General features: G+C 43.8%; 1 protein-coding gene across 2 annotated transcripts in view; it reads right to left on the minus strand.

The window, feature by feature from the left end:
- Positions 1–7,539, minus strand: part of ZNF644 (zinc finger protein 644) — a 75,762-nt gene extending 68,223 nt beyond the window's left edge. Inside the window, exon 1 of one of the 2 annotated variants that reach the window (XM_041421853.1) lies at positions 7,317–7,539. The gene's annotated coding sequence lies outside the window, so the exon portion shown is untranslated. Of the gene's footprint in view, positions 1–4,412; positions 4,662–7,316 lie in introns of those variants that run through there. The other variant, XM_041421855.1, reaches the window with a different exon arrangement.
- Between the last annotated feature and the right edge of the window lie 7,509 nt (positions 7,540–15,048).

Below are 15,048 nucleotides of genomic sequence, written 5' to 3' on the forward strand. Positions count from 1 at the left end.
CTGGTTCTGTAATGCCATATAATTTGGGAGTGGTCCTTTGTGAAATCATTTTCTCTGGTCATATTTGTGTAGTATTTTCCATATCCTTTTCAACAGCTGACCTGGCTTACCAGAAGACAAGAGATCTGTGTATTGGAGAAGATGACCTACTTAAATCAGGAACAATTAAAGACCCAGTTCCTATTTACACGCTTGTGTAAGGAACCACATCCATACACACACAAATCAAAATGAAGATGCCAGGAAACGTTTCTCAGTGCTACAATTCTGGTCATACAGGAGGGTCTAAGATGGGGGAAACAATAAAAGGAAGTGCTTGTGATTCATTATTAGCAATGTAAATAGGACACATTTGGAGCCTGTCATCATCCTGATCGCTCATCTGCTTTTATTAGTCCTCATTCTTTATTCTTATTGTCTTGTTTTCTGTGCTTGTCATTAAAGTTAGTTATATTATAGGCATCTGTTTAGCATATTCTATATGAAAATGCAAATAGAGATGAAAACCACCCGTTAAATAAATATATGCAGCTTCCATGTCATGTACATATTTGACTGCAGCATGTCAAACACAAAAGAATTATCACTTCCTAAGTCTGCACGTTCATTATGTGCATTATTTTTCTACCAGCAGATGGCAGTTTACTATTGCTTCAAATAGGTTATTTTGTTAATGTCAGATGTTTCAAAGTCCTGCGTGGTTGGTAAAAAACTTTCAGCTAATTTCAAAGCTAATTTTTAACTCAATTTTCTTCTGCATCATCCCTTCTGGAAAATGTAATCAGGACATTTTGCTTCAGTTTACAGTCCTGCCACCGACCAGTGCTAAGCACTATCTAAACAGTTCCCTGACAGCAAGTTCACGCACACCAGTGGGTATCATACAGCCTCAAACACTCACTGCTGCTACCAGCCCCTTAAGGCACACCTCACACTCCCCAACTCCCAGTCTGTGCTCGGGAAATTATGCACAATATTATTAATACTGGTGGCAGGGGCAACATGAGGGATGTGACTGGACAAAGGGGCCAGTGGTTTATTAACTGCTGTGTTACTTTGAAACTGTGAATTTTAGGTAACAAAGAGTTAAAACTACCACCCAGGCAATGCTGGCTGCCTCCTGCACTGCAGCCGAGCAGGACCAAGGGCAGGCAGCAGGGAGTCTGTGCCAGGAGATGCAGCCTACAGGGGCTTTCAGAAACCCTGCTGCTGCCCAAGGCCATCCTTCAACCCAGTCAGAGCTCACCTATAAGCCCATCCTGTCCTCCCTAACAGGGCTGAGAATGTGAGTTTTCCTGGTGAAGCACTCCAGCAGGGAGCACAAGCAAAATGAAGGGATAGGTGAGTCCAATGCTGCTGTAACACCGGGGCACGGATTTACCCTGGGCATCAGCTGGCACGTACAGACCTCACAGGCACAGCAGTGCCATCCACATCCTAAAACCAGGCACTGGGAAGAGACTCATGCTCCAAGAGCCTCTCTCTCCACTGACCATGTGGTGACATTGCTTGTCTTCGCTTCCTGCCCCAAAAACTCCCTGTTGTGCCAATGCCGGCATTCAGGTCGGCCTCACGAGGCAACATGGTAGCTCACAGTTGGATTTGTTCCTTCATCCAAGTCTGCCACCCACCACAGAAAACAAATGCTTCTTTTGGCTGCATCAGCCACAGAGATTTGTGCTGGATTAAAGCAATCACATGACTCCTGGCTTCCCAGAGGAGCAGAACTCCTCTCTCACCACAGGTGTGGCCCTTCACTACATGGTGGAATTTCAGGCACACATCCATTTCTGCCAGCTTGCCAGCCACTGATCACAATGGTGAGTTGAAACAGCCTGTTCAGAGGGTAAAAAGGAGGAAAGGACTCCTGTAATCTGCCCACAGGCTGAGGACAGACTAGTTTTGTGACTGGACAGGGATTTTTTTTTGCTCTGCTTTACACAGGAAACTGCCCTTTTCCTAGGGCTGCACAGGTCCTTTCAAGTCCTGCAACTCTTGAATTTGTTCCTTGTATTCTCATGCTGGAGTGGCAAACAAGAGATCCAGAAATCACTCTGCATCTGATAAAAAAACTAAACAAAGCTGAAAGTTCCAAAACAGAGCATTGACACACACCAGTTTGTAACCTGTCTTGGGAATGCTGTGTTTTCTTTTACAGGTAATCCCACATAGCTCCTTTTTAATGATCTGCAGAGAGACACAAATTCACTGGTGGTATTAAATTAGAAGTGAAAAACAACAGAGACAGCAGATGCATTGCAAATGGGAAAGAGAAATGAAAAATAGAGGAAGGAGAAAGGAAATGTAACAACATTTGGGAAAAACAGGAGACCATTATAGTGTGGGGAAGAAGAAGACATATACAAGGTATCAGGCACAGACTGACCAAGGGAGATCAAAAATGTGCCAAGAGGAACAGGTCAGCAGTAGGAGGGAAAAGACTAACAGGTTTTTTCTCCTCAGTGTTGAAGACTTCTGCACATGCAGGACACTGTACACCCTTTGTGGTGAAGTTCTCATGCATAGAGCTGTGCTTGTAAAAACATGTGGATACAGTTCCAACAGCCTTTTGTTGGAACAAAGAGCAAATAGAAGTATTTAAGAATCACATAATAACATTTAATAATTCCTAAACAATCACATGCTGATCGACCTCTCTTCTTCATGTGGACAACTGTGAGTAAAGGTGATGTCCATTTGAGCCTGACATCATCCTATGAACTTTTGTTTCCACCTGAGAAATCCTTTAAATAACATTCAGAGTAGGTTTAACATCCATTACCACTCTGTTTGATTATTCCACTCCTAAGAGAATGGATTTCAAAATTGTATTTTCCAGTTGAAGATTAAAGAGCTACTTCCAGGCTTCCTACCTTCTTTAACAAAGTAAAATTCTACTGCGTCTCAAAAGCCAAACATTAATACAGACGGGATTTGCTGTCATTTTAGTAAATGTTAGCAGCAAACATTGAGCATTCCCATTACCTTCCCACCCAAACCCCATCCACTCATGCTGAGAAGCAAACTGGATTTCTTATGCCCTCATGCTGCCTTGTTTTGTGCTCAGGGATACCTGCCACTGTGGGACCCCCAGCTTTTCTGCTCGGCTTCACAAAGTGAAAGCAGGTTGCTGCCTCAGGGCCTAACGAGGGCAGCTTTTCACACCTGTGATGCACAGGTACCCCGCTGACCTTTTAAGCAGCCTGCTGCCCTCCAGGGAGGCTGCTGGAACAGGGAGAATGCTGCTAGCTCACCGCATGGCACACGTGCAAACAGCAGCTCCCCACATCTGATGCTGCGGCATGTACTTGGCACTGGAATGCAACACACATTGCTGCAGAGTGCAAGGCAAGACGGGATTCTTTTCACTGCACATCAGCAAGCGGTGGAAGTCCCTTTAGCTAGCCTTGCATTTCTTATAGACACATTACTTTAATACTGCAGGCAGAGTCACAGCACTTGCCTCTGACTACAGCATGCATCCCCGGAAACAGGGGTGGAGGGGACACAGGGAAATAACACAAATCTCTTAGTGAGGGACAGAGCTGGGCCCTCTCAATCTCACCCTGCAGAGCCACAAACTCCTGGCCCTGCTGCTGGGGAAAACAGAGGGAAAATCCCACATCCTGGTAATAACCCAGAGCAAAACTATGCCCTGTGGAATTTGTCCGAAGTATAGCATTGCCTGTATCAGGTCTAATTGCCATGCAAGGCAGGATGAAGAACCTCTTAATTCCCCAGACTCTGTCCCAAAGGCTGAGCACTCTTAGTGCTCATGATTTTGTGCACTGGGTCATATAATAAGTTGCAGGACTCAACCAAGGTTTGCCACACTTCCTCCAGTGCACTGCTTCAGAAGGAAGGGCGAGTTGCAATCTGAGCCTAAAAAACAGGGTGTGCATTCTCTTCCTCCACCTTCCCCAGGCTTTTAGAGCAGGAACTAGGTGACTTACCTGCTGTCAGCACCTTCCATGTTTTAAAGTTTTCTATTAGGGCACAGAAGAGCCATAATAATGAAGAAGTACGTTATCTCATTTTGCATCAGATTTTCCACCTTCCTCTGTGATTCACCATGCTAAAATCCCTGCTATTTGAGTGATATGGAAAGTGGCAGATGAAGGCTCAAAACCTGTAATGCTGCCTAGAATATGCAGCAAATAGAGTCTAATTAGAAATTAATATTTATGAGCTGTGTCCCTCTAACATAATTCGTTCTGCCCCAAAGTATCACTAGAGTATCACTTAGAAGACGAGAAGGTTTGAGGTGAAGTCTCTTAGTAGAGAAACACAGCAGATGCCATGGAGGGGAGCAGCAGCCTGGAGGCTGACAGGACCTGGCACTGCAGAGACCCCGGCCTCCAGGACAAGGGCAGAGGAGCCCACGGACAGGACGGCTCCGAGACATTAAATACCTGCTGGCTGAGAGCCGGTAGAGCTGCAACAACCAAGAGGGGCCGGTCCTCATCAGCCGCGCAGAGCTGCGGGCTCCTTCCCGGCGGAGGCGGACGTGGGCGCGTCACGTGCGGCCGTGTCCCCGCAGCCCCGCTTCCTGCGGCCGCGTCCCTGAGGCCGGTCCCTCAGCCGGTCCCCTGAGCCCCGCTTCCTGCGGCCGTGGCCCCTCAGCCGGTCCCCTCAGCCCCGCTTCCTGCGGCCGTGGCCCCCTCAGCCGGTCCCCTGAGCCCCGCTTCCTGCGGCGCCCCCGCGGAGGGCAGTGGCCTGGCCAGCGCAGCGACTGCGGCCAGCGGGGAAACGCCGCTGGCTCGGCAGGGCTCACTGGGAGAATGTCCCGGAACAACATCCCTGCCTTTGCTCGTTGGTTTGTAGGACTTAAGTCCTAGGAATGTGTGCCCCCCAAAAGGGAGCTTCCACACAACTGAATGCTTAAAGAAACTGCACCACAATGTGTATAATGAAGTTGGGAATTAAACACTGGGGAGCTATTCAGGATTTGACTGTGCGTATAAAGGAGGCCTTGTCCCATCAGAAGTCAACTGATGACTAAAGCCAGGAACAAAGCAAACCTGGAGCACCTGCAGAACAGGGAATACCATCGAATGAAGCAAACAGCTAAAAAAAAGAGAACCATGAGTTATATCCCCTTTCACCTCCTAGCAGTATGTAAACACAGTAAGGTCAAACCTAGACAGAACTGTTGAGTCTGTGACAAGTTTTCTCCAAGAACCTGTTTTTAATCCAGCATATGAGATCTCTGCACAAGCTCCACACTCCTGCATACTCCACAGTTCTCCTTGGCTGGGGTGTGGGACAAACACAAGACCAATTCTTTAGCCAAGACTCACCTCTATGGCAAAAAAACCCAATTAACTAAGAATGCACTCACTGTGTCAGCAGGTCCTCTGCATTAGAAGCACTGCAAGGGTTAATAACAAACAAAATGGCAGGATATATTGAGCTTCAATTACAGCTTGTATACTGAAAAGTAAGGATCCTTATTCAGGAGTGAACCTTACTCAATGAAACGCAAATTTTAAGTAAATGCAAATAGCCTACACTGAAAATGTGAAAAATAAACAAAATATCATTTAATTTAATTTGAGTGCCCAAGCAAGTAATTTTCAAGTCTGTTTAATGTTTAGGAAGAAAAAGCCTTAATTCAGTCTCTGCAAATGGTTTTAGTTACTTCTGTGACTTTCCATCTCTTGAGGATAATCTACTCCTAATAAGGACAATTGCTTAGATTTATTACCCCACTGAGGTCTTGTTAAAGATCTAACAAAAATCCTATTTAAATGAAAAGGACAATAGAATTTAAAGTCAGTGTAGAGTTTAATTAAAACCTGAAACAGAATCAATGTCTTCATGCATTAGAAAAGCAAAAACAGATTTCAAAGCTGTTAAACTACGTGTAATTGGCATAAACTATCCATTGAGCCAAAGTTTAAAAAAAAAAAGGCAGACTATCATATGGAAATTGAAGTCTATTAATAAATAAAAAACCTGATACATGTGCATAGCCCCATATTTTTGCATGCATTTTTTTATTTGCCTAATTTGCTAAGCATATCTTAGAGCAAACATGAAACAAGCTAGCTGTTAAGTTGAACAAATCCAAAAGGGACAAAAAGAGACTGATTGAAATCAATGCATTAACATGAACCAGCATTTAAAAACGTTTCATAATGTTCCCAAAGAGAGCATGTAAACTGCAGCAGTCTCAGTGCAAAACTGCTGTAATCTGTGTTCCCATGTAGTCATTATTCATACATGGGAGTATACAGCTCCTAAGTCATTTTTCATGCATGAATAGTTTAAAACCCAAAATCACTGACATAAATCCACAAGGGAGACCTCCCTTTTGAAAGTTAACATCCAGAGAGCTCTGGGAAGGAATGTGAAGCCAGATACCAGCCCGTGACAAAAACTTTTCCGTAAGGAAGGATCTGCGTGCAGCCCCACTCAGACCACAGGCACACCCAAGCCTTCCCCAGTCCCAGAGGCACCGCCGGCCTCTTGGGTCCCGTTTGCAGAGCCAAGCCCAGCAAGGCCGCAGAGCCAAGCCCAGCAAGGCCGCAGAGCCAAGCCCAGCAAGGCCGCAGAGCCAAGCCCAGCAAGGCCGCAGAGCCAAGCCAGGCCTTGCCACCGCTCCCTTCCCCTACCCGCATGCAGCGGGGACCTCGCTCACAGGGAAGGGAGGTCAGCGCAACAGCTGCTCCGGGCACGCACTTTCCTTTGCAGGAGACAATAAATTTTCAGGCAAAAACTACCCCATAACCTATTTCTGCACTAAGGAAAAGGCTCTTTTCTTTCCTTTCCTTCCCACAGGAAGGGTAACGGTGCAGAGGAACTGCACACCGAGGCTCTCCACGCAGCAGCGGCTGGAAACGTGCCCCGGCTCGGCCGTCCGCTCTGGCTGGCCCAGTTGTCACCCAGGAGTGACAAAGTAAGAGGGAGGAGGGAACTGCAGTGCTGAAGTGGGTCACACGACTCCCTCGTTTGGAAAAATCCCGAAAGGATGGTACATCACTTTCCCTCTGCAGCACATCAGTCCCCTGTTAACCATTTAATCAATCGGTTACAATACACTGCAAGCCCACAAAACTGGCCATCTTACGTAGGCCTCTCTCCATTTAAGACTACAGCTCTCGCCGGTGCTACGGTATAGTCGGCGCCCTCGCTTTTAGCTTACATTTTTGCATGGCTGTTCAGTATTTAGGGCTCCCTTTACGTCCGGAAACACCTGCCCGAGCAAGGCCAGCTGCGTGCCCTGCCACCAGGTCCCTCCAGGGCGCGGGTGGGCGGCGGTGGCGGCCGGGTCCCTCCCGCCGTCCCTGCCCGCAGGTCTGTGTGTCACCTACCCAGCAGTGCCGAGACGCGAGAGCCCTCTGGACAAGCACCGTGGAACACACCATGGGGTGCCTTACAGCACAAGCTGTGCCATACCTCGGTCTCTCCCTGCGCCTGGTGCCAGCACCGAGGGGGACCGCACGGTGACAAGCGAGTGCCACCGGCTAAAGCACCCGGAGGGCGGCGCCCCGTGGGCGGCAACCCCGGCCGTCCCGGGCCGCCCCCGGCACGGCCAGCGAGGCGATGGCCTCCGTCCCGCACGGCCCGCGGGCTGCAAGGAGCGGGCACGGAGCCAACGCCCCCACTGTGCCCCCCGCGCTGCCCGGGGGCGCGGAGCTCCCGCGGGTGCGCAGTGACCGAGGGCTCGTTCACGCACGGTTCCTGCACGGCGGATGGGCTATTCCTCAACGCGCCTCAGGCCGGCGATTGTCAGCGCGGTAACGGAGGGGAAATGTCCGATGTGAGCCCCGCGTGAAAGACATCAACACACTTAGTGTGCGGTGCATCCTGGGGGTTGTATTCCTCAAAGACCTTTTTAAAGAAATATGATCTGAAATCTCTTGTCAGGGTCTGCAAGAAAGGCATAACTGTTTACAAATGGCAGCCAGTACTTGGAATTATATTACCCATTCCACTTGGTGACAAAGAGCTTCTCATTTCCCATTCCATTCACACAAGGAGTGGAAATGTCAATTTAGTGCTGCTCTATTTTTAGTTCTTTCACTACAGATACAAAGCCTAGCACAATTTCAAGGCAATGAGGAATGCTATGAAGCTGGGATGAAATCTTGGAGTATCCCAAGCCCTTTCAACCACCTCTATAGCTAACAAGCAGAACTACATCTTGGTGAGTTATGACTAAGCTCCAAATAAAAAATACTATTGAAAATACATTAATAGCTGCCAGTGACAATTCTAAGCAGGATTTAGGATCTCTGTTGCATTAACGTTATGTAGCTCACGTGCCACATACATGAAACAAAGGCTACTTTCCAATTCAAGGATGAGTGAAATGCAACCATGGAAGGTAACATTTGAGTCTGCTTTGCTCTTTGTACACATGCAGTTTCTTCTGGCAATAACAGCATTGACAAGAGATGAGAGACCGGCTTCTCAAAGATAATTCACATGACAGCCTTACAAAACAACTGGCCTGGTACAACAGCTGAGAGGCACAGGGCAAGAGTGGAGCTCCACAGCATCAGCTAGCTTTTCTGACAGAACACAGATTTACACTCAGTGACTATTTTCATTACTGATTAGGTTTCCATGTCTTCACAAGCACATTCCAGTCATACTTCCAAAAGTATCTGGCCAGTCAGCACAACCTTGTATAGCAGTAGACAAAATGGCATCTGCATAAATTTTGCCTACAGGGGAGAAAAGGCAAAATACAGGCATGAAGGTGGGTCTTGCCCCAAACTCATCATTACCCTCGAAGCCTCAGTGCTTTATGTAAGAAGCAGGTGGTTCCTAAAGCTGTGCCTCTGAAGGAGACAATACTTTGTCCACTAGTTTTTCTCCTGTTTTGGTTTTTAGTCATGCTATGTCCTCAATTCAAAGTCTTAGAACAGATACCCCACTCGCTCTTTAAAAGTTATGGGAGAGACTTTTTTATAAAACCACATCTATCCAATGCTTCTTTAGTAAACTTATGCTGTTAGGGTAATGGATTGTTGTTGTCCCTGTCCTGGAGGGGGCTGATGCTGGGCATGTGGCTGCTCTGTGTGCCCTCCCTGATGCAGAGCTCTGGGACTCTCCTTCCAGGGCTGGATCATGATGTTTTCATGTCTGACACCAACTCTGCCTATGGCTGCACTCACAGATTTTCCAGTGAATACTCACCCAGCTACACCACCTGACACCATATCAGTCCAGCGTTTCCCAATATTAGGGGTATGGAAGAATGCAGATAAAGTACTTTACTTCCTTCTGTGCATCATCCCACTCCAGGAAAGGAAATAATTTCTCACAGGGCTTAAGTAAGCAAAAGGTGAGGCCTACAATTAACTAGGGCCACAAATACACATGATAATTACCTCAGTGGAGGGGTAATGTTTCAGCACTAACACCTGAAAACTTGAAATTTGGTGACATATTTTCAAATCAGCCTCAGAGTGACAAACAACCCAGGGGAAAATATATAGCTACTTTGGAAAGTGTTAATGCAGATTAAATCCAGTCAATAGCAGAAGTCAGTTATTCATAAATTCTGGTTCTCAGATCTGCTCTTCCAGAAGAAAAGCACTTTAAGAATGCAACAGATGCTTTGCTTTTGAGCACACTCCAGTAGATCTCAGTGCTGCTCATATACACCTGAACGAGCAGGAGTTCGTTCAAGAGAGGGAGCCAGCCTGTCCCACATCTGTTATAACTTACCGCTTGCAGGACTAACACCCAGTTATCTCTATAAAGCTAAACCCAACCAAACAAAACCAGAAAGAGGTAATGTGTTAGAGCAGTTAGCTCTTTTTCATCCTGTCCACAAGGACCCCAAACTAGCCATTGTGTTTAGGTAGATGTTTCTCTGTTTGATAAGCACAGCCACAATCCAGATTTATGAGCAAATGTTACTGGAATGGGAGGATAGAATTGTACTTTAAATCACGACAAGTCTGATCTATTGGAGAGCTAGAATTAACAAAAAATTAATGTTTCCATTAAAAGTAATGTTTCCATTGTGTCACTGCAGGGCAAATTTTTCTTTCCAGTCCTCCTTCCAATGTGAAAATTTCTGAAATGGTTCACAGAGGTGGCACAGACACCTCCTCTAGGAAACTTACCCTTCTCCTGTCAGTTCTAAAGCTTGCTCTGTCCCACAGGCAAAATCCCAGCTCCTCCACAACACTGCCTACAAGATCTCAGATCACTACATTTCCCTTCTCTACCCAACTTGGGAGCGTGAGGTGTCTTCACTCCTGAGCACTGCTCAGTTCCTCTCACAGGAGGAGATGTCTGCCCCTTCCAGAACACAGGAGGCAAACGGGTGCCCTCTGTATAGCTTTCCTCACACCTGCAAAAGTTGCAGCAACAGAGTGTAACAGTACTTCTGCAGTGAGCTCAATGTCCACCACCCACACAGGAACATCACAAACAATTGAGGAGGACTTGGGTTTTGATTTGAGACAATCTTTTTTATATACAAAGACTGTATAAAGTCATATTTTATTGAGCACAGTTGCTTTTTAAAAGCAGGAGGTATTTTTTTTCCTCAAAATTCAAAGAGGCACTCAAATGCACTAAGCATAAACATGCTTTTAGCATTTTATTAAGCAAGCTGCCTCTACTCTCACAATGTCTGGTCCTATCTTACTGTCACCTTTTCCCAGTTACTCACTAACATTGCATGAACATGCAGATACACCCATCTACTAAAACAAAATGCAACAAAGCCTCTACCCAACTTTGGATCTGCTTAAACTGACAGTAAAGTCACAAGATACAATAGGAACTATTTTAAGTATTCTCAAGAAAATACAATTAAATAACAAAACTAGAAACAAAAATCACAGCAGGTCCTATACAAGTGTTCAGACAAGAGCTTAAAATAATACCTCATTTCTTTTCAGGTTACCCTTTGTTTTGCACAACATTTAAATATTCTACCATGTTTCTAGGCACTGTAAGACAGTCATTCTGCAGCAAAACTTCTGTCAAAGTAGACTCTGGTGGTGGAATGCATTTAGAAATGATGGCCAGATGATGGCACAGTAAACATCCTTCTTTTGACAGGCTGTACATGTCTATTAGAAATATTCCTTGTTCCATATGCATGTGGAGGATTAGACACATACACTCCTCACACAGAACAACTACCTCCTGGAACACGTCAGCAGAGTATTTACTACCAAATCCAGAAGGAGTTTGTGATTCTTACATTGTCCCCATTAATGAGAAAAATGTCACTCTACAAAAGCTCTCTCCTTTTTTCCCTTTCTTATCAAATCCTTCAAACAGCAGATAACTAGCTTTTATAGATTGGAGAGTCAGATGGAATTCTGAATCTATTATTTTACTAAAACCCCAGGGGTCAACTTATCACCTGAAAACCATTTTACATGGACAATTTGACTTTCATATGGAGTGTCAGAACATACCCTAGATGGAAATCTAAAATAAATTATATGGAATAGTGCCTTCTTTGTGCTGAAATTTATTGGTCCCACACTACAATAATTTTGAAAATTGTATCCCTTAAGCTACAGTGCTGAGATATTATTAACTGCTTGAACTGAAAGAGCAGGTCTGATGGGCTGCTATAAAGTCTATGGACAGAGACTAATTTCTATTGAACCACATGCTTATCTGAAGCTGTGTTCCTCCATTGCAAGCTGCCAACTTTATTTTCTTCCAGAATACACTGCCCATCTTTTTACCATCATCCTCAGTATGCACTGTCACTTCAGCAAATCTATTCCAGGAGCTAAGAATGTGTCTAAGCTTCTGCTAATATGGTTGTCTGAGACAATCACACCCAGGAGACAGGGAGGGAGATCCATCCACTTGTACCTCTTATCTTCCTAACACAGGTTATTTTCCTCACTAAGCAAGCCTCCAGTCTCTGAAATGCATCTCTGGGATGAATCACAAGATAAGCACATCTATTTCATGGCCGACACTTTCTTTATCACTTCTGCTGCCATACTTAAGAAATAAAATTATTTGATAATGTGCTGATGCCTTGGTCAATGCACCTTTTACAATTTTTAGTTAGTACAATTTTTAGAAACCAAACTGACCTCAGAGCCTAAAATCTTTATAACTGAGAAGACACTGAACACGATAAAAGATACAGCTGCTGGGTGACTATTCTTTGTGTGGAAATTCCTAACTAGACAGAAAAATCTTCTCCAGGCATAACACATAAGACACAAGGATAGAGTTCTGGGATAACAGAAGTATATTTCCTATACCCAGGAACCTAACAAGTCTGGAATTAAACAGCTAAAATATTAGTCCACACCAGGAAAAATAGTAATAAATTGTACTGCCTCATTTTCAATCAGATAATTTAATAGCCTTTATATACTGAAAGAAATTGCTAAAAAGCAGGTACTGATTTGCACATCAAAGTTTCTAGATAGCACTACTTTCCTTTTTTTTTTTACTAGACAGTGTCAAGCTCTCCATGAGGCATTCAAAACTACTGACCATTCACTGTGGCAAATCAATCTTTCTAAGCACAGAACCTATTGCTTCCAGCAATGGCATTCAGCTCACTAAGACCTCTGCCAGCCAGGAATTTGAAATCAAGGTGTGGCAGGTCTCTTCTAAACCTTTTAATGCCTGTCTGTCCAACATCTTTCTTTTTTTTTTTTTTTAGGATGGATCTAAGAAGCAGCAGGAGCCTCTCAGTAAGTGGACACTTTTCTCAAATGAGTGACTTGGTTGCCTGAAGAAACACCATCAAAGCTATTAGCAAAGCAGGATGCAAGAATCTGTGAAAATATACAGAGTTCAATGGCAAGGTTCACTGTATTACTTATTGTATTATACAGACTAAAGCATAAGAAAGTAATATTTCTGTGTCTACTTTTGTTACGTCCTATCATTTATTAAAGTGACTAGAGCAAGTTAGCAGCCTTTTTCTGTCTCACTCAAACAACAGGAATTCTCGCACATCACAAATTCACAGCACTGGAGATAAGGAAAAGTGTCAAGTTCAGAGTTTTCCACTTGTACTGATGAATATTTTGAGTACTTTTAAATGCTTAAACTGATGAGATAAATGTTTTGGAATCTGTTTCTCTAAATTATAGCTTAATTAGATCAAAAGAAGAAATCCATAGTTTCAAAGGATAAATCCTGAATCTAGCCGCAAGTGTGATCAGGTATCAACATGCAGCAGCTTAAAACAAGTTACACAAGCTGACCTTAATATGTGTGAATATCGGTTTTCCAATGCAGAAATATGTATTTTTCAATATATTTTTCTGAGCAGAAATCATGTCATGTCATTTATATGCAAATCAGACTATATTCTGTAGCTGATTCTTCTGTGCAGAAGCCATGGGAATTATTTGCACTTAATAAAGCCTCATAAATAGGTTTTGCCTCTATGTGGGTGGGGGAACAGCAAATATATCATAGCCATTTACAGCTACAAGCGTCTTCTTATTTTGAAAGTTATACGCATCCTTTAATAGGAAGTTTCACAGTTACAAAAGAAACATTGTTTCCTTTATATAAACAAAATACCCTTACAGCCTTCAAAACAAAATATTTTGCCTTATTCCCTATGCTCAGCTATCTAAAGTACAGAAATTGCCATCTAGTCCCAGTCAAAAAGACATGGTAGTTCCATGCAGTACATGTTCAACACAGGAAGAATTTACTTGTTATTACATCTAGGCAATTTTATTATATTTGAAAGGACATACAGCTTCTTGAAGTGAAGTATGTCCACCCAGTATCATCTATTGCATTTCTGCAAAATGTGTTAACATTTTCGCACATCACCAATTAGATGTACCCCTCAAGTCCTGGCACATGGAAATAATCCATTTTAAAAGCACAAGAAGACAGACTCGGGACCACTCAAAGCACATTCCCCAAAGTGTAGGGTTTCAGTGTGGGAGGTAGCACACTAAAGCAAATTGGGAAACAACTCTTCCTAACTAGTATAAACAGTCTGGACTGGGACTCCTGTTAAGAGCAGGACTGCAAGTCAACAGTAGCACATCTTTTCCAGTCTCTTCACAACCAGAGGGAAGGGCAACAGTGATAAGCAGTGCCTAGAGACAGACCTACAACAAAAGGGCCCCAAGAGCCCCTAGTGCTTACAGAGGTCACTCCTTATCCCAGCCCATGTGCCCATCTGGGGCTCAGGGAGACCAGGAGTTACAACACTGGGAGAAAAGTGAAGGCTTAAACTGATACAATTTAATGTCACATAGATTTCAAGAACAAATACAGAAGCATGGCTAAGCCAGGTTTATCTCAACTGAACAGTGGCAGCCAATAAACACCTGCCCTTTTTCTATCTGATTGTTTTCAGTCAAACTGAAATTAATCACTGAAAACACTGTATGTACCTCAGTTAATTCTCATGGAAGTCTTCCAAAAATTCAGTCTGTTATTAGCCCTCTGCAGGAAGAGAATTTTACCCTGATTAGAACCTTCCTTTCTATTTCCTTGTTAAGCAAAGGAGCTTGGAAAAAAAACAGGCATTCACAGATCTCATTTCAGAGATACAATTAAAGATTCTGGCAGTAAAACAATTGACATGATACAACTCTTTTGCTCATCTACATGACATGCAGACAAGGTGGCATAAAGAGCTAATGCAAGACACCCTTTCTTTCAGAAGAGGTACCACTGATACTGTCACAATGATGCATTAGAATGTTATCATTTTTGCTCTGCAAAATAACTGATTTCAAATATTTTGGGTATACTGGTTTCATATGGTGACTTCTGTTCATTCTTTATCATTATTCTGACGGCCTTTAAGAGCACCAACTTTTATACATCACATAACTATCCTGTGAAGGTATATTTAAGTAAAAATACACCCAAATAACAAGAGTCCGACTTGTTGCAACTGCTCTTATTTTGACAATTACTGTAATGTTTAACTCATGAAAATTCTTCAAATACAGGAATTAAAGCTATATAATTAAAATGTGCTCAAGACATGCACCACACAATGAAAATTCTGTTACAATACATTTGCAGTATTCTGTATGCTGAAACTTACCTTATACACAAATATGTCTGGCAACATGTTTAAACACTATACTT

This window comes from Onychostruthus taczanowskii, unplaced genomic scaffold, assembly GCF_017590055.1.
Source record: "Onychostruthus taczanowskii isolate IOZ18803 unplaced genomic scaffold, ASM1759005v1 scaffold7, whole genome shotgun sequence".
NCBI classification, from domain to species: Eukaryota; Metazoa; Chordata; class Aves; order Passeriformes; family Passeridae; genus Onychostruthus; species Onychostruthus taczanowskii.